General features: G+C 37.3%; 1 long non-coding RNA gene across 1 annotated transcript in view; it reads right to left on the bottom strand.

The window, feature by feature from the left end:
• LOC140976640 (uncharacterized) overlaps positions 1–24,370 on the bottom strand; it is a 100,422-nt gene that overhangs the window by 40,015 nt on the left and 36,037 nt on the right. The gene's annotated exons all lie outside the window — the stretch shown is intronic.

The following is a 24,370-nucleotide window of genomic DNA, read 5'->3' as shown; positions in this document are numbered from 1 at the left end:
TAAAGATCGTATTGATAAAATTATTTTAGCTATAAATCAAATTAAACCAGATGTTCATATACAAACTAAAGAAGAAACTAATATTGTTACTATTGCAACTTCTTCAATTAAATCCCCTCCGAAAATAAAAGATTTTAAATTAAGTCTTCTTTTTCTGATTTAGAAAAATTATTAGAAGAAAAATTTAAAAATCTTAATTTAAATACTCTTAATGAAGAGTTTGATACTAATATTTCTGATGAAGAAATCAATAAAATAAAATGGACGGATAAACCTACCCAGTTTAAATATTATTATGATAGACCTACTCCCATAGATGTTCTTGTTGAAGAACAAAAATATATTTTCTCTAATAGTTATAATGGGAAAAGTATATATGAATGAAATATTGATGGAGTTAGTGATAAGCAAATTTATAATGCTGCTCACAGAATGCTAATTTATAGTACTGTGTGTAAAACTTCAGGTAATACTGATAAAAATATTGTTATAATAATTATAGCAGTATTTACTGGCCAACTTAAAGGTTGGTGGGATAATTATTTAAATCAATCCCAGAAAGATGATATTTTCATTTCAATAAAAATTGAAAATAATATTCAATTAGAAAATGTGTTAGGATCGAGAAAGAGTTTAGAGGGGGGGTGAATGAACTCTTTCAAACTTTTTATTTAAAAGTAAGTTTTCGACCGTTTTTGAGGCGGTTGAAAATTCTTCCTCAAACGGCTGGAAACGTAAACCACTGATTAGTGCGGATAACGGTTCACAATTCCCAATTGACAGTTAAAACTTGTTTAGCAAACAAAATAAATTACTGAAACAACCCCACTCCCATGACAATAACATTTAAAATAAATGACATACGCGGAAGCATTTGTATTTAAAAGGGAAAGAACAATATACCATGTACCTCATAAACATGTCCAAAACTAATATACATAACTATTCACAATCATATCCTTCAACACATAACCAAAAGCCAACATAAATTTTTCCCCATCATTCATTTAGCAAAATACATGATATTTTAAAATTCACATGTTCTCTAAACCCAAAACAAAAGTGACATAACCAAACAAAATCTTTCCCATTGCCTTTATATGACTTCTCCCGCCTCGGAAAATCCGCTTCAATCTTTTTTTATCACCTGCATCACATGACATTAACTGGAATGATATAAAACTCAGTAAGTAGAAGTTTACATAACAAATACATATACATGGCTTGGCTCGAATATGTCTATAGAAATGGCAATGAACAATGAATCAGTGGCAATGAACAATGAATAATACTATCTTCAAGGAATAATAGATAACAAAGCAATATAGATGGTATTTCATGGCATGAATTAAAGGAAAGGAAATGATAGTTCTGTGACCTGTGACCTGTGGATAGTATCTCTTTGATATATAAATATATCAAAACTGTGAGAGATACTTATAATCATGTGATTGGCCAATGACATGCATGAATTACTATCATTTCTTGGCTTTAATTATAGGAATCTTCATTGAGGCATTTTAACAAACACTTGGTAGGAACAATGAATTACTAGCTCTTTTGTCAATGAATTCAATGGTAATCTTTGAACAATGAATATATAACAATATATATATATCAATTTTATGCCAATGGAAGGATCTAGTTAACAATAACATGGCTTTTGTACATATATAAATCATGTGAGCACAAAGGAGAGCCTCTACTTACAACCCACAAGCACTTGATTGCTATGATAACTTGAAGAAATTCCTACAAGATAATACATGTAATCAATATCAATTATCACCAATAATCATAGAAATCAACAAATTCAACTTAACCCTTCAATACTACAAACCCCTCCAACTCCCAAAATATAGAAGTCTTACCTTGGAACTTGGAAACTAAGCAGGAGAACCTAAGAAATCAACTATGATCCTTGAATTTTAAGTAGAGAAAATTTGGAGAAAAACTTTGAAGAGAAAGGAGCTTGAACCGATCAAGAGAAAAAGAAGAATGAAGAAATAATTAGAAGCCTATAGAAAATCAATATATAAGCCTTCTTAACTCTCAAAACATGTTTTTTTTTTAAATCTGAACCGCGCGCGGTGGCGCGGGATCTGGCGCACCCGCGCGCCCCTTGCTGCCAAGAATTCATCACCCCGCGCGCCATGGCGCGAGTTCTGGCGCGGTGGCGCACCTCATTCAGCCAAAAACTCATTTTTAACTTCCGAATTTGCAAAAGTGGTAAACATGAAAGTTGTAGCCTTATATCTTATCTTTCTAATGGAAGTGACCTCACATCAATTGGATCAATACATAAAATATTATGCTAAAAACCACAACTACTGCCATATTTTTCATACAATTTCTGCACTCCAATCTTCTAAAAACTATAGTCATCAAAGCATCCACTCCAAAACCTCCACCAAATCCAATACCAACACAAACTCAAACCATCCAACAACCATCAATGAACTCATTTCCCTCCATAACCATCAACAACTATGAACATAATACCAAAACAATAACCATAAACAATGACCATATTTTAACCATTCCAATACACATAAACATAATCAATGACCATTCCACATAAACTCAAACACCAAAACCATATAAAATATCCATTACCATACCTTACCATAATAAATCATAAATTAAACCATCAACAATAACATGATAAAATGTCGGGATATTACAATCTCCCCTCCTTATAAAAATTTCGTCCCCAAAATTTGCTTACCGTCGAATAAATTCGGATAACGATGTTTCATCTCCTCTTCCGGTTCCCACGTAGCCTCTTCAATCACTTGATTCCTCCAAAGAACTTTGACAAGGCCAATTTGTTGTTTCTCAACACTTTAATTTTGCGATCAAGAATTTGAAGCGGCATTTCCTCGTAGCTTAGGTTAGGTAAAAGATCCAATGACTTGTACTGAAGAACATGAGATGGATTAGAAAGGTACTTACGTAGCATGGAAACATGGAAGACATTATGAACTCGATCCAAGTTAGGTGGCAATGCAAGACGATAGGCTCGGTCTCCAATCTTGTCAAGAATCTCAAATGGGCCAGAGGACTTAACTTACCTTTCTTGCCAAATCGCATAACTCCCTTGAGAGGAGCTATCTTAATAAATACATGATCACCAACCTCGAATGTTAAAGGTCGTCGTCGAACATCGGCATAACTCTTCTGTCGAGACTGAGCGGTCCTCATTCTTTCTTGGATCACTGCCACAACATCTGCTGTTTGTTGAACCAACTCCGGGCCCAACATCTTCCTTTCACCTACCTCTTCCCAATACAAAGGAGATCGGCACTTTCTTCCATATAAAGCTTCATAAGGTGCCATGACGATTGAAGATTGGAAACTGTTATTATACGTGAACTCTACCAAAGGTAACTTAGAATCCCAACTTTCCGGGAAATCAATCGTACAAGCCCTTAACATATCCTCCAGAATTTGGATAACCCTTTCTGATTGCCCGTCGCTTTGAGGATGGTATGCTGTGCTAAAAGCCAATTTTGTTCCCAAAGCTCGATGCAAACTCTTCCAAAACTCGGATGTAAACCTTGGATCACTATCTGAAACTATTGATATCGGTATCCCATGAAGTCTCACAATCTCCTGAATATAAGCTTCAGTATATTGGTTCATAGAATAAGTCGTCTTGAAATGAAGAAAATGCGATGACTTGGTCAATCGATCCACAATCACCCAAATAAAATTAAAGCCTTTTTGCGTCCTTGGCAAACCTACCACAAAATTCATAGTTATGTGCTCCCATTTCCATTGCTGTATAGGCAAAGAATGCAACAATCCCACCTGCCTTTGGTGTTCAATCTTAACCTGCTGACAGGTTAGACATTCAGAAACAAATAACATGGTATCTTTCTTCATACCTGGCCACCAGTAAAGGGGTCGAAGATCTTGGTACATCTTGGTACTACCGGGATGTACAGAATATGGCGCTGTATGAGCTTCAAGAAATACCTCTTTTCGAATGTCATCACCCATAGGAATACATATTCTACCTCGAAAGGTAAGTAACCCATCACGATTCGTCCCAAACTCAGAAACTCCTTTCAGATCACTTTTCTTCTTCAACTCTAATAACTGAGCATCCAGCTGTTGTTCCTTCAAAATTTAATCAAATAAATTTGAGTGAAGAACTAGAGCAGACAATCGAGCAATTGTACCTGAAGTTACCAAATTGATCTCATTTCTTTGCAAATCAAGCAACAAAGGTTTATAAATCATGGAACCCAATAATGAACTCGATTTGCGACTCAAAGCATCCGCAACTACATTAGCTTTTCCAGGATGATAGCTAATGGTGCAATCGTAGTCTTTCACCAGTTCTAACCATATCCCCTGCCGCATATTCAAATCCTTCTGCAAAATCAAATAACTCAAACTTTTGTGATCTGTAAATATTTCACCATATAGATAATGCCGCCAAATCTTTAAAGCAAAAACCACAGCCGCCAACTCCAAGTCATGAAGGGGATAGTTCTTCTTGTATTCCTTCAACTGACGAGAAAGCATATGCTATCGCTTTCCCACGCTGCATCAACACGGCACCTAACCTTGCTTTGAAGCATCTGTATATACAACAAAATCTTCAGTACTACAAGGAAGTAATAAAAAAGGGGCAGAAGTCAACTTATCTTTCAATGTTTGGAATGCTTGTTGGCACTCTATGGTCCATTCAAACTTGGTAGCCTTCCGTGTCAAACTTGTCAATGGCAAAGCTATCTTTGAAAATTCGGCTATGAAGCGTCGGTAATACGCTGCCAAACCAAGAAAACTCCTTACCTCTGAAACTGTCTTTGGAATGGACCATTGTTTAATAGACTCAATCTTGGATGGATCAACATATATTCCTTCTTTCGAAACAATATGGCGCAAAAATGCCACTTGCTCCAACCAGAACTCACATTTCTTTAATTTGGCATACAATTGCTTATTCCTCAACAGCTGCAACACAATCCTCAAATGCTCACGATGAAGATATCGTGTCTTTGAGTAGATTAAGATGTCATCAATAAAAACAATGACAAAAGTATCCAAATACGGCTTAAAGACACGATTCATCAAATCCATAAAAACTGAAGGAGCATTGGTTAGCGCAAACGACATCACCAAAAATTCATAATGGCCATACCTCGTTCTAAACGCTGTCTTTGGTATGTCCTCCTTTTTCACCTTCAGTTGATGGTAACCGTACTGAAGGTCGATCTTCGAAAATATTGCTGCTCCTTGCAATTGATCAAAGAGATCATCAATACGTGGTAAAGGATATTTATTCTTCACTGTTACCTTGTTGAGTTCGCGGTAGTCAATACATAATCGCAATGATCCATCCTTCTTCTTTACGAACAAAACTGGAGCTCCCCACGGTGAGGAACTAGGTCGGATAAAACCTTTATCTAATAGCTCCTGCAATTGAGTCTTTAATTCTTTCATCTCAGTTAGAGCCATTCTGTACGGAGCCTTAGAGATTGGAGCTGTACCTGGAATTAATCAATAACAAACTCCACCTCTCGATCAGGTGGTAATCCAGGCACGTCATCAGCAAACACGTCAGGATAATCCTGAACCACATCAATATCCTGTAATTGCAAGATACTTTCTTTCCACCACTGAAGCTAGAAAACCCACACAACCTTTGAGCAACAATTTATTAGCTTGAAGATAAGAGATAATAGGAATACCCATCGAAGAGCCTAGACCAACAAACACATCACTATCATGGTCATCGGCTAAAAACTTCACTGTTTTGCCCACACAATCGATCACCGCACGATAAGCAGATAACCAATCCATACCCAGTATAACATCAAATGCAACCATCAAAATAACAATAAGATCAGCAAACAATAATCTCGCACCCAATTCTACAGGACATGCCTTAAGAATACAAGTGGGACAAATTTCATCTCCCAAGGGCAACACAACATTGAAGTGTAATGGCATACCAGTAGGTTCCACAGATATAGAATGCATAAACACTTCAGACATAAAAGAATGCGTTGCACCAGTATCAATTAAGGTAAGTGCTTCCTTGCCAGATATTAAAATATTACCTGATATCACCGAAGAATCATGATTAACACTTTCCTTCGTCATAGCAAAAATTCTGTCCTGGACTTTTCCTTTGCCTGAGGAGAGAGGACATTTCAGTGCCGTGTGCCCCATCACCTTGCATCTAAAACATCGTCCACTACCCACCAAACACTCACCCTTGTGTGGCTTTCCACACTTAGGACATACCGGTCGTTCAGTATCAGAAGAAGGCACATGAGGTTTAGAGCGCTGCTCCATTTTACCTTTACCTTTGTGGCCACCTCTTATATTTGCACTTGCACCTTGGCCTCTTGCTTGGAAAGCTTGCCTTCTTAGCTGCCTCTCTTTCTCGATCTCTTGCTCATCGTGCTCGGCTAGCAAGGCCCTCTCAACAATATCCTGGTATGTGACCACCTTGGACATATGCACATCTCTTCGAATCTCTGGCTTCAATCCACGAAGGAAGTGTTCACCTTTATCTTTATCATGCTCAGCAATAAAAGGAACAAAGACACATCCTTCTTCAAACTTCAGGTTGTACTCAGTAACAGACATAGCATCTTGCCTCAATTCCAGAAATTCTTTCACCTTCTTGGCTTTGACTTCACGTGAAAAGTATTTGGCGTAAAAGAACTCCTGAAACTCGTTCCACTTCAGTTCACGAACATTGACAGTAACTTTGGTGGTTTCCTACCAAATACGAGCAGCTTTGACCAACATAAACACATCACAACTAACCTTTTCTTGATCAGTGAACTTCAAGTAATTGAAGATGATCTCCAATTACTTGACCCATTCAAGAGCCACTAGTGGATCAGGACCACCAATAAAATCAGGAGGGTTCATACGCCTGAAACAATCGTAAGCACCATATTCAGAGTTTTCCATTGTGCCTTGAACTCTTCCACGACCACGACCCTGAGTCGAGGTGTGCATGCTCAATAACTGTTGGATTTGCTCACCATGTACTTTTGCTTGCTTCTTCAATAACTTACTGAATTCATCTACAACCTTCACAGTCTTATCGGTCGTAGAGGTCCTATCTTCCCCTTCAATATTCTTTCTTTTGGGAGGCATATCCTACACATATGCTCACTTTAACAATAGATATGGAAAAAGAGTACATCAATGGTAATGAAATGGAATAAATACTCAATGTTAAAATCAATAGATGCAGGATCAAAAACATACCGGATTGTCCTAGGTAGAAGAAGTCATATATGGTCCAAGAAAACCTGCTCTAATACCAATTGAAAAAACCCCACCCCATGACAATAACATTTAAAATAAATGACATACGCGGAAGCATTTGCATTTAAAAGGGAAAGAACAATATACCATGTACCTCATAAATATGTCCAAAACTAATATACATAACTATTCACAATCATATCCTTCAACACATAGCCAAAAGCCAACATAAATTTTTCCCCATCATTCATTTAGCAAAATACATGATATTTTAAAACATCACATGTTCACTAAACCCAAGACAAAAGTGACATGACCAAACAAAATCTTTCTCATTGCCTTTTATATGACTTCTCCCGCCTCGGCCAATCCGCTTCAATCTTTTTTATCACCTGCATCACATGACATTAACTGGAATGAGATAAAACTCAGTGAGTAGAAGTTTACATAACAAATACATATACATGGCTTGGCCCGAACATGTCTATAGCAATGGCAATGAACAATGAATCAGTGGCAATGAACAATGAATAATACCATCTTCAAGGAACAATAGATAACAAAGCAATATAGATGGTATTTCATGGCATGAATTAAAGGAAAAGAAATGATAGTTCTGTGACCTGTGACCTGTGGATAGTATCTCTTTGATATATAAATATATCAAAACTGTGAGAGATACTCATAATCATGTGATTGGCCAATGACATGCATGAATTACTATTATTTCTTGGCTTTAATCATAGGAAACTTCATTGAGACATTTTAACAAACACTTGGTAGGAATAATGAATTACTAGCTCCTTTGTCAATGAATCCTATGGTAATCTTTGAACAATGAATATATAACAATATATATATCAATTATATGCCAATGGAAGGAGTTAGTTAACAATAACATGGCTTTTGTACATATATAAATCATGTGAGCACAAAGGAGAGCCTCTACTTACAACCCACAAGCACTTGAATGCTATGATAAGTTGAAGAAATTCCTACAAGATAATACATGTAATCAACATCAATTATCACCAATAATCATAGGAATCAACAAATTCAACTTAACCATTCAATACTACAAACCCCTCCAACTCCCAAAATATAGAAGTCTTACCTTGGAACTTGGAAACTAAGTAGGAGAACCTAAGAAATCAACTATGATCAAGAGAAAAGGAAGAATGAAGAAATAATTAGAAGCCTCTAGAAAATCAATATATAAGTCTTCTTAACTCTCAAAACACGTTTTTTTTTAAATCTGAACCGCACGCGGTGGCGCGAGTTCTGGCGCGGTGGCGCGCCTCATTCTGCCAAAAACTTATTTTTAACTTCCGAATTTGCAAAAGTGGTAAACATGAAAGTTGTAGACTTATATCTTATCTTTCTAATGGAAGTGACCTCACATCAATTGGATTAATACATAAAATATTATGCTAAAAACCACAACTACTGTCATATTTTTCATACAATTTCTGCACTCTAATCTTCTAAAAACTATAGTCATCAAAGCATCCACTCCAAAACCTCCACCAAATCCAATACCAACACAAACTCAAACCATCCAACAACCATCAATGAACTCATTTCCCGCCATAACCATCAACAACTATGAACATAATACCAAAACAATAACCATAAACAATGACAATATTTTAATCATTCCAATACACATAAACATAATCAATTACCATTCCACATAAACTCAAACACCAAAACCATATAAAATATCCATTACCATACCTTACCATAATAAATCATAAATTACACCATCAACAATAACATGATAAAATGTCGGCATATTACACTTACGGTTGGAAAACTAAGAGCTTGCAAAAAGTACATAACACAAGGTTTTTATGGATGTTCGGAGATTGAATACTCCTACGTCACCCCTTCTTCCTTTTTCAGGAAGGATTCCACTAAAAGACTTTGGCTTTACAACGTATTTGCAACAGCCCACTCCAACCAGGACTTATCACACTGCATGTGTTGGAACTCTTAGTGATCACTTTACACTTCTGGGTATTAAGAACACTTAGTTCACCAGACACCAAGACTTGATCTAATAATTAAACAGTTTCTGATGTGAATAAACACTCTTGGAATGAGTAGCACAAAAATGATCCTAATATGATCAAATAATTTTCCGTTCAAGGCGTGCTGATTGAGTGAAGAAATATGTGATCTTTTAGAAGCGCTCAAAAATCTTTTGAATTATGCGAGCAGGCTGATATATTTCGATTGTAAGCTTCGTGTATGTTCTGCTAGCACACTCTTCCGTTAATATACACGATTTTCTTAATGGTCGGGAGGGACATAGCAACGTTAACCTGATTCTCTGAACAGATGAGTCACTGTCGTCTTTATGAGCATTAAATGTTCTTTAATGAACGCATTTAATCTCTCTTTTGCTCAGCACCGTTTTGAAGCGCTTTTCTTGAGGAGTTCCCTTTATAGTAACTGTTTTTGGCGACAGAACATGAAGTCTTTTCTTGGTCTCCCTTCTTTGGGATAGAGACATAAATGCGGATCATTCTTGGAACAGATGTATATATGTTGACCTTAAGATGGTGTAATACTTTGAATGTTTTAAACCGGTCAGAGAATGTCTTTGAGTAATAAATGGTCATTCTCAAATGATCCGGTTCTGATAAGCGGTTGAAACTCTTTTTCTAGAAAGATATACCATCATTTGAGCTGGACGGTTGAACTGATATATGTTACACATATGAACCGCAGATGAAAGGATCGGTTAATAAGTGAAATGTGTTTAGAAGGGGGGTTGAATAAACACTCACAGATTATGTTCGTTTTTCGAAGGTTGAGTTCAGTTTAATGACAAACTTAAAATTAATATCTCATAAGTCAATGACAATCAGTTTAACTGAGAAAATAGTTGTGGAAGTAAACTGAATGAAAGATAGAATAACTAAAATAAAAGGTAACTGAAGTAAAAAGCACGCGATTTGTTTCTGGATGTTCGGAGAATGAAATAACTCCTTCGTCACCCCTTCTATCACGAAGAGAGGATTTCTACTAAAAGACTTTGATCGAATACAATGTTTGTACTGATCCACTTCAGTTTGGTCTTATCAATGCCACAACTGAAACTCTTAGTTACAACAGGCTATTTCAGTTCGTGACTGATCTTAGCACAACTTAACAATATAGCAGAGATTACAGTGTGCTAACAAGCTCAAAGATGGTAGCCTTGAATGCTACAGATAAAACTTAGTAAGAGAGTGAGCTTTTGATTTCAGCAGAGTAACATCTTGAGTAAAATAGTAGTTCTTGTGTATCATGTGCTTCAGCTGCTCTGTTCGCCTATTTATAGGCTTCTCTTCCAACGGTAACTTGATATAATATTTGAATTTTATATCCGTTGATTTGCCACGTAGATATTCTTCTGACAATCGTACACTGTAGACTCTGAAATGCGGCGTTCCACTACAAGTTGCAGTCTGCTTGTACTGATGTCAGTTGAACATCCCTTTCATTTGATGACGTGTTAAGGCTGAGCGATCAGCTGATGAAAGTAGCTAATAAGCTTGCGCTGAGTGAATCAACTGATCAGTTTCTAACTAATCAGTCAGCTGTCTTCAGGAATCCAGTTAGGTTCAACTGATCAGTTTCTAACTGATCAGTCAGTTAACTTCGAAAGTTCAGTTCAGCTGGATTCGGTTGCTTTGATACTTCACGTGATACTTCAGTTGCTTAATACGAATACTTGATCAGTTCATTCCGTAGATAAATTATTTGTCAAACAGCCGAAATTAAGTTTCCAACAGCAGAGCTATCTTGTTCTTGTCATACGCCAAAATTCTTTGGGAATAATATTTTCTTCAACAATTTCCCCCTTTTTGGTGATGACAAAACCCAGCTAGAAGAATATTCATCATAGAATTTAAAGGCGATTAAAAGAGCGAAAGAATTATATTTCATTAAGTGAATGAAATTACAATGTTCAAAGTATTTCACACTGTTCAAGATGACTAATTTCCCTTCTTTGAACTTGAACTTTGTTCCCAGCTTTAGCTCTGTCTTCCTTTTGTCTTGACTCATGTAATTCCTTCAATACAGACAGTTCTGCTTCTTGAATGGCCTTTTGCCGCTCTCTTTCCCCCTTTTTGACATCACCATGAACGAGGAAAGACATAATCTCCGCAAGCTGAGCACCTTGAGCATCAAGACGTTGTTCTAGATTTGCTTAAAGACGAGTCATTTGCTCCGAAAGGCCAAGGCACATGTTGAGATTTAAAGAGTTGTGTTGGGCTTGCTTGATTGAGAAGCTTGTCTCTATTGAGGAAATATCAGTGCAGAAAGCCGTTTTTACTGATTGAAAAGCCTCTTTTAGATCAGAATGTCTGTGATTGAGCGCCAGAATTGATTGATCCATAGTGATCAATCTTGCCAAGATTCGCTGTTGACAGCTTTCTTCTAAAGTTTTTTCTTGAGACACCTGTTCTTCAAGTTTGTTTTCTCCAGATATTAAGTTGTGCTCGAGAGAGACCAATTGAGAGGAGGGCAGCTTTTCAGCAATTTGTAACGGTTCGGGCTCGTGTAATTCAGCTGAGAGACTCTCAATGATCTATTCAATATCCTCAGTGGAGGCAGAGATTTTAGAGCATGTTTCAGTTTGTGCCTCAGGTTGTGCTGGCGAGGAACCTAGTGGAGGAGAGTTTTCATACATCAAGGGGTTGGTCAGTGGAGTTGTATGCAAGTCCTTGGAGGATGTCAGCAGCTGTTCTGAAAGAGCTGTTGATTCATCCTTGGTGGGAGAGACCGGTGAAAATACTGGTTGATCTTGAAAAATGGCAGCTGTAATGCCCGAGATTATATCACTGTACTTAATCCTGAATTAATTTCCAGAATTGTAATTAATGAAGATTTAAGGGGTTAAAGTGCAATTAGTGGGATTAGAATGAATATGATTAGTAATGCATGTACATGAGTGGACGGGCAGAGAAGTGCACGCACATGCGCCGAGGATTGTCGCGTATATGCGCGAAGCAGCAGCCGCGGGACAGAACATCTCGCGCATATGCGTGAGAGCGAGAATGCCAGAAGTGCAGAGTCCAGAGAATGTTACGCACATGCGCGGATGAGGGACGCGCATATGCGCGAACTGGTAGATTGCCAAAGTTCTGAGACAGAGATTTAGGCGCACATGCGCGGCTCAGGGGCGCGCATATGCGCGAGCATTGGAGCAGCATTTTTGCGAGAACAGAGATTCTCGCGCATATGCGCGAAGTGAGGGCGCGCATATGCGCGAGTTGCTGAGAAGTTAGGCGCCGAGACAGAGTGTCTCGCGCATATGCGCCGGAGTGGGACGCGCATATGCGCGAGACGTGTTGCAATATGATGAAGCCATTTGGTCCTTAACATGCAGAGTATATATATATATATATATGTGTCAAGTCTTCATTTCCCTTTAAAAAAAAACAGCAGGCAAGAATCGAGGAAAGTTTGGTAGAAATCCTTACGCCTTTTATCTCGTAGATTTGTGAGTTACGAAAGATCCGACCGTTAGAATTCGACTCTGACTTCAGTACTGAGTTCCAATCGACGAGAGCTTCAATTGGACGTAAGTTTCTTACGTTTTTGATACGATTTGAAATTATGACATTGCCAGAATCAGATATAATTGATATATTGTATTCTTGACATGGTAGACATCGTATAATCGAAGTCAGATCGAAGAACAGATTGTGTGTGCGATTGTTATGATTTTTTCGACCTAATATGATCGAGATTGTATATATATTGGAGACTATGATCCGTTATTGTTGAGACTATGAGTTGTACTGATATTGATTATGAGCCGTGTTATTATATATGTGATGGTGAGATTGACGGGGTTATTGAGACTGTATTATTATGCCGTCGAAACATCAGCAGATTGACATGTGATCAGATTCAGTATTTATTGAGATTGTATTGTGGTACCGTATGTCTATTGACATTGATCAGATTGTGTTTTGATTTGAGTATTGATCAGAACAGGTCTTGAACTGAGTTATAGACTGATATTGTCTCTAGTCGATATTGTCATTGCCAGATTGGGTATGGACAAAGTTGAATTCGAGACTTCGTCTTCGTCAAACGGAGAAGATAAAGGTATAAATTAATGTTGAGTTGGGATTGCACAACTCGAGTGAGGTTTGACTTGAGTTTCCCTAAATCACATACTTTATTTTATTGCATTGATATGTGCAATTAATGAATTGATATGCTTGTTCTATTGATTTTAGACGAGTATTAGACGAGTCATCTTGTGACAGAAGTGCCTGATAGTGGTGGGATCGCCACGGGCACATTGCACATTGTCACAGGATAGGAATATGGCAGAAGTGCCATAGTCTTTGACAGATAGGTCAGGACATCGGACGTTTGGTCATATCGAAGTGGATAGAATTGGAGTTGCTTCTATTACTGATGTTCGATATGGAAAGGGCCAAAGTCTGTGAATAAGAACGTACCACCACCCCGATCGGGAGTGTAGGTGGGTGTATGTTCTTATTCTGATCGGGATCCCTAGATTAGGACTGAGTCGAGTCTGAGTCTGAGAATCACGGAGAGTGATTCATTGATTGATATTGATTTATGTTCCTGATTTTGGTACATGTTTAGAATATGACTTTTTATTGATATTGATCCATGTTTCGGATTGTGATACATGCGACGAATACTTTATTCATGTTTTGATTAGTATGCATGTTATGAATATCCTTTATATGCTTTTACATTGATTATAGGATTGCATGTATACATGGTTTATACTGAGAATATAATTCTCACTGGATTTATCCGGCTGTTGTCTTGTTTGTATGTGTGCATGACAACAGGTGGGACAGGATTAGGGTCAAGAAGAGAACGAGGCTGGACTAGATAGCGTGGAGGCTCCGGACTTGGCTTAGAGATAGGGTTGGACACTGGATATTAGATGTTTAAACCTAAGTTGAATAAATGTATGTGGTACAGGACTTGTACTTTTATACCGATATGTATAGTAACTAGATTACATTACGTTTCCGCATTCATAATTAAAAAAAAAAGAAATTTTTTTAGTCCCACTTTTCTTAATTTTTATTTAACGTTAATAATGATTAAGACATGGATTAGCGTCCGGGTCCCCACAGCAGCTTTATCAAAATCAGATAAAAATTTGTCTGCCTCATCAACTGAGACAGTTTGATATGCTGAAACATCAAGTGGAGGCAGTTGAGTAGATATTTTCATGGCAGAGATCGTAGGAGACTCGAATGGAATATCGGTGCCAATCTGATGACTCTGTGTTTCAGCACTTGGAAATGCTTCAGGCATGATTTCTTCAGAGTGTGGCATCGTAGTTTCTTCTTCACCTGATTGAGCTGGTACATAAAATACTGGTAAAGAAGGTTTAGTGCTTGTACCAGGAGAAAGAGATGAGGAATCCTTTTTTGTAGATATGGCTTGAAGCTGTGCTGAATTCAGATCTTCATTAGTTTCCATCAGAGAATCAAACTTGCCCTGTTCTGCAGTGGCTGGAAGGTTGAGATCCTGACGCATTTGAGCGACGCGCATAGCAAGTCCCAAAGCGTCTATCTCAAGTTGAGATATTACTGCAGAATCATCCATAGCAGTAGGGCTTTTAGGATCAAAATTTTGCCTTTTTAGCTGAATAATGATTCGGAGAGTGCTTTCCTTCATTTGAAGTTCCAGAAAGTCTCGTCGACGAAGGACGGTTGGAATATCAACCGTTTCTGCCCATTCCAAAATGGACCTTTCAAGCTTAGCGGCTGCTTTTATTTTTCCAGTTTCAAGTAGCGAGTCAAAAGTTACAGCCGTCCGATAGTGAACCCATTTATCAAACATCTTGATCTTTTTCTGGACAGCCTCATTTACATGCTCGCTTGCAAGTACTTTGGCTGAATGAACTGCATTGTTTTGCTGTGGATTTTCAGTCATAACCAGTTTACCTTTATCTGCGGATAGAATGATTGGAAGTCCAGGATAAGATGACTGAATTTCTGGTTCTGCAATGTGAATTCCCTTCAGCTTAGTTATGGCAATTGCAGGAATTGGGGCAGGAACTAATGGTGCTGAAAGATGCTTGACCAGCTTGATCTTAGCTGGTGGTGCAGTTTTCTTTTTCTTAAAGACCTGAGCAACTGGAACGTTATATGTGGATTCTTCATCAGAGCTGGTCTTTAGAACCAGCTTCTTTTTGTTACCATTGCGGTCGAACCGATTTTTGCTGATTTCTTTTGTTTCACAAACTCTTCCCCGGCTTCCGTTTTGATTGAGATCAACACTTCATCTGTCTGCCGATTCTTTTTGATGAACTTTTCAACCGACACCCAGGTGAAGAGTTTAGTTTTGCCAACATCTATTATATCAACCGGTTGAACCCCGACAATGATCAGCATATGACATATCTGAACCGCAAAACCTTGCGATTGAATTTCTTTGTTAATCATGGCCACCAATATCTTAAAAAGAACGTCAGACTAGTTTACTCGTAATTTGGAGGAGATAGTAGCCATAACAAGAAATTTTTTCAGGGTGATTTTATCAAAAGCTCCAGCTTTGGCGAGCAATCTTTTTGCAACGATATCTGCCAGAAGTCTGAATTCAATCTTTAAGTCACGTTTCTGACAGGTTGGATGAGAGATTGGAGAATCTGTGTCTGAGAAAGTACGGCGACAGATATCAATATTTCCAACTGGCAGTGTGGAGAAATCAGTTACTCCTTCAGCGGGTAGGCTGAACAATCCAGCAAACATCTTCTGTGTAAACAAAAGTTTTTTGTTTTGGACGGCACATATAATTTCTTCGTTCTTCATGTGTGATGACTTGAAAAACTCCTTCAGCAGTGTGTCAGAATATTTATAGCTGCAGCCCAGAAAAGAGCGAAGCCTAGAGTGTTCTATATCTCGAAACATTGCTTGCAGTGATTTGTTGGGCATGGCAAAGATGGTTGCGAAGTTAACCGCGACAGTGTTCTGAGTGATAAAGGCAGCCATTGTCTTGTTTTACTAAGAGAGTTTGAATTTAACACCTGCAAGTTATCTGAAAGTGCGATCGAGTTGTAGAAACAAAATAAGCTTAGAACTGTTGCATATGTATAGTATGTATGTGCGGTTCAATTTATTCACTAATCAGTCCACGTGGAGGACTGTTAGTGGAGAGAATTTTTGAAGATTTTGAAAATTTTGAAACACTTGGGCGGCGGTAAAATAAGTAATTTTGTAATTTCAAAAATGACAGCTGTTACGTCAGTCAAAAGCAGTTGAAAGGTTTGAGTAATGACGTGGAGGTATTCTGCCCAAGTAAAATGAACCGTATCAGGAATGTAGTTGAGAGGGAACGGTTGAGAAGTCTATTTGATTAATGACTGAACCGTTTTTCCCCCTAAACATGTGGATTAAATACTAATCCAGGATGATAAACCGTCGATGGCTTCGTCAGAGAGCCTTTTTAAATCCTAGTATCTGACAATGTGAGAGAGAGCCTTCAACTACTCCATCTATAAATACAGGTAGATGGGTTAGTTTAACACATAATAAATATCAAAAATGGCAAAAGCAGGCAGTTCAAGTGAGCCAAATCTAGTGACAGAATTTATGGAGTCGGTGTTAGCGTCCCGCAAGGCTGCTTTTAAAGATAGCATTTTTGAGAAGACGCTGGCAGTCTGGTCAAAGATCGAAGAGCTTCGGTCCTCCATTGATGGAGGAGTAGGTCTTACTGCTGAGGAGATGGCACTTTTGAAGAAATATCAGCGACTTCTTTATGTCGCTGATGCATCGTACGTCTTCTCCGATGATGACGTCTACCTCTTCATGCTATTAAAAGAGCAGAAGACTCTGAGGAAGATTGCTTCCTCAGATGACTTTTTACGCACCACCACCGGTAAGCTAACAGCTTGGTTGCGCAGCTGGTCGATGGCGGTTGATGATGAAGTTGGGGATGTACAACGCCGACTGTTTCTTCAATAAAATATTTCTATTTAAATTACCGACCGTCTCTTTATATTTCCGTTTATTTCCTGCAAAACAAACCGCAAGAATTAATCATATCAAGATATATCAATTAAGCCAAGCATATTACGAAAATGAGAGAACTTAGCCTCTGGCAATGGTTTTGTGAAGATATCGGCTATTTGTTGATCTGTATGAACATATTCTAGCCGTATTTCTTTCTTCATGACGTGTTCTCGGATGAAATGGTGTCTAATTTCGATATGTTTGGTCTTAGAGTTCATGACTGGATTATATGTGATGGCTATTGCACTGGTATTGTCGCAAAAAATAGGTGATTCTGTGGCTTGGATACCGTAATCTTTTAATTGTTGTTGTATCCACAGCACCTGAGCACAAAAACTTCCAGCTGCAAGATACTCTGCTTCAGCGGTTGATGTAGCAATTGACGTTTGCTTCTTACTAAGCCATGATATCAACCGCTCGCCTAAAAATTGACACGAACCGCTTGTACTCTTTCTATCGACTTTGCACCCTGCATAATCTGCATCTGAGTAACCTACAAGATTAAGACTTGAATCTTTGAATACCAAAGACCCACATTAGCAGTTCCTTTAAGATATTTAAGAATAATTTTAGCTGCAATAAAGTGAGATTGCGTTGGTTTAGCTTGAAACCGTGCACATAAACAAACTGAAAACATGATGTCCGGTCGGCTGGCAGTCAAATTTAACAAGGAACAAATTAACCCTCTGTACATTTTAGCATCCACAGAGATTCCACCTTCATCTTTATCCAGTTTGATTGATGAACTTAATGGGGTACTGTCTTGAGAGCAATTTTCCATGCCAAATTTCTTTAGCATATCTCGAGTGTATTTGACTTGATTGATAAATATACCATTTTTGTACTGTTTGATTTGCAGTCCTAAAAAGTAATTTAGTTCGCCCATCATGCTCATCTCAAATTTTTCCTGCATCATCTTAGTGAACCTCTCACATAGCTTAGGGTTAGTTAATCTAAAGATAATATCATCCACATATATTTGAACAAAAAGTAAATGATCATTTTTTGAGAATTTAAACAAGGTTTTATCGACCGTTCCAATAGAAAAACCATGCTCAAGAAAGAATTTGGTTAATGTGTCGTACCATGCTCTAAGGGCCAGCTTCAATCCATACAGAGCTTTGTCCAGTTTGTAAACATAATCAGGAAAGGTGTGATTAATTAAACCAGGTGGTTGTTCTACATGAACTTCCTCATTTAATAATCCATTCAAAAATGCAGATTTGACATCCATTTGATAAACTTTGAAATATTTAAATGCTGCGAAGGCTAGAAATATTCTGATAGCCTCTAACCTAGCAACAGGGGCAAATGATTTATCAAAGTATATTCCTTCCTCCTGTCTATAACCCTGAGCTACTAGTCGGGCTTTGTTTCTTATGATTGAACCGTTTTCATTCATTTTGTTTCTATAAACCCATCTAGTTCCAATTACATGAGTGTTATTGGGCCGAGGAACTAGAAGCCAAACTTTACTTCTTTCAAACTGATTCAGTTCTTCTTGCATGGCTTCTATCCAATTTTTGTCAAGTAGTGCATCATCTATTTTCTTAGTATCTATCTGAGAGACAAATGCAGCATGCATAAATTCATTTATCATTTGATTTCTAGTTTTAAGAGGAGCAGTAGGGTTACCGATGACCAGCTCTAGTAGATGATCCTTCTTCCACATGAGACATGGTCCATATGTATTAGACTCGGTTGGTTGAATGACTTCGTCTTCTTGCTCTAGGGCTCCTTCTACCACTTGTGTATCTAGCGTTTGTTAGTTGTCCTCTGGTTCGTTCACTTGTTGAGTTTGTTCTTGAATGATTTTTTCTTTTTTTGATCTGTTCTTACCTGTTCTTCTCAGATCTATCTCATCATCACTGCTGCAACCAAAGATGCGAAGGTATCCAACTTCTGGTTGCTTGCCGGTCCAAATTCATATGGATTCTTCTCATAATTTTTGTTGATCATGGACCGGTTTTGAGTATAGCAGGCTGTATTAATGGCTTCAGCCCAGAACCTTTGTGAGATACATGATTCGGCTAGCATGGTTCTAGCTGCTTCCTTCAATGTGCGGTTTCTCCTTTCAGCTACTCCGTTTTGTTGAGGTGATCTTGTTGCTGATAATTCATGTTTTATGCCATGATCTTCATGATAAGATGACAGGAATCGGTTTAGAAATTCAGTTCCTTTGTCACTCCTGATTCTGTCAACTGCTTCACTTTTCTCGTTTTGAAGTCTTTTGAGCAGCTTGATTAGTTGATAAGCGGTTTGGTCTTTAGAGTGTAGAAATATTACCCATGTAAATCTGGAGAAACCATCAACTACTACAAGAGTGTGTTTCTTTCCTCCTAAGCTTTTTACGGGTATTGGTCCAAACAAGTCCATATGAAGAAGTTCCAGGCATCTTGCTGATAAGTTTCTTCTTTTGTTCTTGAATGTTGACCGGACTTGTTTACCTAATTGACCAGCATTGCAAATTCTATCTTTGGCAAAATCAATGTTAGGCAATCCAGATACTAATTTGAGTTTGCTGATAGTAGCAATAGATTTGAAATTTAGATGATTGAGTCGCTTATGCCAAAGACAATTTTTGATTCCATTTAAGGCTAAGAAACAAGTAGGTGCGCTAGTCATCATTCCATTTGACTTTGTATGTATTCTGCTCTCTATGACCAGTTAATATGATATTACCTGCAGCGGTTTTTACAGTGCATATGAGTTTTTGAAATTCTACGGTGTAACCACTGTCACAAAGTTGGCTTATGCTTATCAGGTTATAACATAGATTTTCTACAATAAGTACATCTCTTATAATAATTTTGCCGTGGATAATCTTACCCTTACCAACAGCTTTACCTTTAGAATTGTCACCGAAGGTGATGGTTGGACCTTTGTAGTTGATTACTTCTGACAGGAGATCTTTGCTTCCAGTCATGTGTCTAGAACAGCCACTATCCAGAAACCAAATTGATTCCTCCAAGTTCTTTGTGGGGACCCGGGCTCTAACTCGATTCTTTTTGGGATTAATTGGATCTTTGCTAGAAAATGTGGGTCAAAATTTTGCTTTTAACATACTACACATACATAATATTTATTGCATTTCATTAAAAGCAAATACATGTCTTGTTTCATTTATACAATCAAACTAGTGTTTGAAAGTGTTAATACATGTCTAATACAACAACTAGTTCTTCTGATACGCCCGTAATCACCACGCTATCAACTCTCAATCATCCTCGTCTCGACCCTGATCCTGTCCCACCTGTGATCATGCACACATACAGACACAACCACAGCCAGATACTCCGGTGAGAATAAATCCCAGTATAAAACAATGTATACATGCATATACACCATATAAATCATGAACACGCTATCATGAATGTAAACAATAGGAATATGTTCCATAGTCTATGAAACACAACTAATCTAAATCAGACAACGTAAATCAAATTCATATCTTTGACTCGACTCTAAGTCTAGGGATCCCGGTGTGAAAAAGACGTAACAAGTCTCCCACCTACTCTCCCAATCGGGGTGGAGGTACGTCTTATTCCCAGACTGCGGTCCTCTGTATCGAATGTCTACAATAGGAGTGAATCTTCTCCTACGCCCATCGACACAACCGAACATCCGGCTTGGCTAATCTACCAAGGACTCTCCTATCTCAATGCTTTAAGATAAATCAATAAATAAAGCATAACAAGGTAATAATCATCTAGTATGTGATTTAGGAAAACTCAAGTCGAATCAAGCTCGAGTTGTATCTTCCCGAATCAACATTGAACTATACCTTTCGTTGCACAGTCTTTGTCGTAGTCGAAGTCTCGATGTCGAATCTGTCAATATCAACTCTGAAATGCTACATTCACGATGCATTCTATCAATCTCTAACTCAAATCAACACATATACGAATCAATGATCAATCTCGATACGATTCGACGGCATAACGACATAGTTTCTCGATACCCATCAACTCAAATATTAATCAACTAACATCAACAATTCATAATCCACAACAATACCAAGCCAAAACACAATAATTCTGCACCATCTAGTTTCGGCCAACATGTTGGAATTTTACACAAATTGCATACGCCATCCGATAATCGATCCGTTTACGGCGTTATGATCTCTAGCTACTCAAGAACATATATTTCTAATAAAATCACAATTCCTACAACATATAGATTTCGAAACATGCTGGAAATGAACAAAACGTACATCCTTTTGAAGCTAGTGATGCAAGGAGCAATAATCTGAATTCGGAACTAAATTCGGGTAGTCGAATCTTGTAAAACCAACAAGTTACTCTTGAAGAAGACTTGAGGAACTTTCATGGAGTTTTGTCTCGTTTCTTTAGGTGTTGAAGTCTGAAATGAAGGAGAATACATGTTATATGCATGTCAAGGACACATGTTTTATTTTTCACTCAACACGTCGCACCGCGGGTGCGGTAGCTTTTCACCGCGGGTGCGCTTAGCTCACGGCATCCCCATCGAAAAATTCAGAAACAGCGACCGCGGGTGCGGTCCCTTTTTCACCGCGGTTGCGCTCAGGCTACGACAATCCTTCAACATTTCAAAATCAACGGCCGCGGGTGCGGTATGTCTTGGACCGCGGGTGCGGTGCCCCTACTGTAATTCTTCACGTTTCATGAGTTACAACCGCGGGTGCGGTATGTCTTGGCCCGCGGGTGCGGTCTCTCTTGTATTCAAAACTCTACTTTCTGCCCTTACACCGTGGGTGCGGTAGAAACTGGGGCGCGGGACGGTGTCCTTTCATGCAAACTTCATAATCTCATCTTATCAACCTACAATTCTTGGGCATTACATTTCTCCCCCTCTTAGATATGCGTTCGTCCTCGAACTCGCAAGCAATCAATCAAAGCATGTATAAGATAATCAAAACTGAATAAATACTCACATCATGCGAATAGTTCTGGATATCTCTGTCTCATCTCTGATTCTGTTTCCCAAGTCGCTTCTTCAATGCCATGACGATTCCATTGGACTCTCACGAACGGAATAGTCTTTGTTCTGAGCTGTTTCTCTTTTCGATCAAGAATCTGAATCGTCTGCTCAACGTAACTCAAAGTTTGATCTAGCTTGGCTTCTTCAGGCTGAATGACATGAGAACTATGTGGCAGATATCTACGCAACATCGATACATGGAAGACGTCATGTATGCAGTGTCTTTTTCTTTCCAGTATGTTGTTTGGACCTTCTGTCATTGTCACTCACTCTGTACCTCTTTTGAACAGGTCAGCTGTTGTCACTTTAATTGTTGCACTCCCAAGAGCAGGTTGTCCACAAGTAATATAATTTGGTGAGTCCGATATCGTATCCACAGGGAAGCTAAGGTAATTACAAGTCCACTACAATGTCTTTTTGTTTTGTTTTTTTTTGTTTCTTTTTAATTTCAATTGTTTGAATCTTTTATGGGTAAATTTTAATTGTTCAAATTTTTATTTAAGTAGTTGAGATTAAAGGATCCACTCTTGATATTTTAATAAAGTTAACATTTACGAACAATATTGAAATCCACTTAATAAAATGGTTCCAATATATTAAATAATCATATTTATATTATGTTATAAATTATTATCTTATAAGTATATAATATATACCAAAACTTATAAATGTGGTCAAATATTTATTTTGCTATATATATTTGTAAACACTAAATCAAGGTTCCCACTTTAAATGGTTGGTAATACCAAACTAACATTTAAATGGTTCCAAGAATTTAGTGTACCATATAGCAACAATAAATCAAAACTCCCACTTATAAGTAGTGTATAAAAATGCTTAAAGAAATAAATATAACATAAACAATAAATAATGATTAAATAATATAAAACATAGATTCTTACCTTTTAACAACCTTATCATCATGTCAAGAGTTTCACATTATCATCTCAACTTTAGGAAGTTAGCTATTCATTATTCAAAGTGTAAAACTTTGAATATGAAATTAACATGCTAATTGTATTTAAATGAACAAATAAAGGAAAAATATAGAGAGAAATATTATGAACTCAAAGGTTTGTTCATAGAATGAGGGATATCTCAATACATTACAATGCACCCCTATTTATAGTCAAATTTGGGGAGACAACCACAAATAAAATATTATTTTTTTACACATAAGTCTTCATTGGTGTTCCAAGATATTAAATTATATTACACATCACTTTTGAAAATCTTCTTCTCCGAATTTGCTTCTTCACATAAAAAGAAACATGTGGATAATTGAGTTGTCAAGTTGTGGTATTTTTTTCAAACCATTTGACCAAGTAATTTGAGAGATATGGTCAAAATACTAGAGCATGATAAAACTACCACTCCTTTGGTAACTTTATTTGTTGGTTAATTTGATCCCAATTGTGAGAGGATTTTTATCTCATGCTTGTCAACATTATTGTAGATATTATAATCAACTTTCTACAGGTCCAAGAATCATCTTAATCCCATTTGCAACGCCAAGTTTATTCTCGTTTTATCGAACCTGTAAAAAATAGTAAAAACTTGTAATTACATAACAAATTATATTTTATACAATTTATTATAAAACATATAATATTTAAACATTTAATAAAACAAAAACTATATAATTATATTATAAAACATTTAATTAATGTACAATTTTTATGTTTATCACACCTCCCAACCAGCTTATTGCTAGTCTCTAGCAATTTAAGCGTTAATAGCAATTCAAAACATATTGATTAATTTAAATAGAAATATAATCAAAACTATCTAAGTGTGTAAATTAAATTTGAAAACTGTTAAAGTAATATTAAGATCATTATAATTATAATTTATGAAATAATTTGAGATGATCAATTCAAAAGCTTATTTCAGGTAGTTAAATGTACACTGCCTTTAGAAATTCCTGGTAACAGTCTCAACTCCATATCCTCACAGGTTAATAAATGTTTCAATTTATGGCAACGATTTCTCTCATAGAGTTGTAATACAGATAAATGCTCAGAAAAATGATTTACAGAATGCAGACAGACAAACGAGCCAAACTAATCAAAAGATAGAAAATCCATTGATTCAAGATCTAGTTGTTCTTAGTATATATTTTTTCCTGATATATA

Source organism: Primulina huaijiensis, chromosome 5, assembly GCF_012295235.1.
Source record: "Primulina huaijiensis isolate GDHJ02 chromosome 5, ASM1229523v2, whole genome shotgun sequence".
NCBI lineage: Eukaryota > Viridiplantae > Streptophyta > Magnoliopsida > Lamiales > Gesneriaceae > Primulina > Primulina huaijiensis.
The sequence above is the reverse complement of the archived record's forward strand: the minus strand, read 5'-3'. Positions and strand labels throughout refer to the sequence as shown.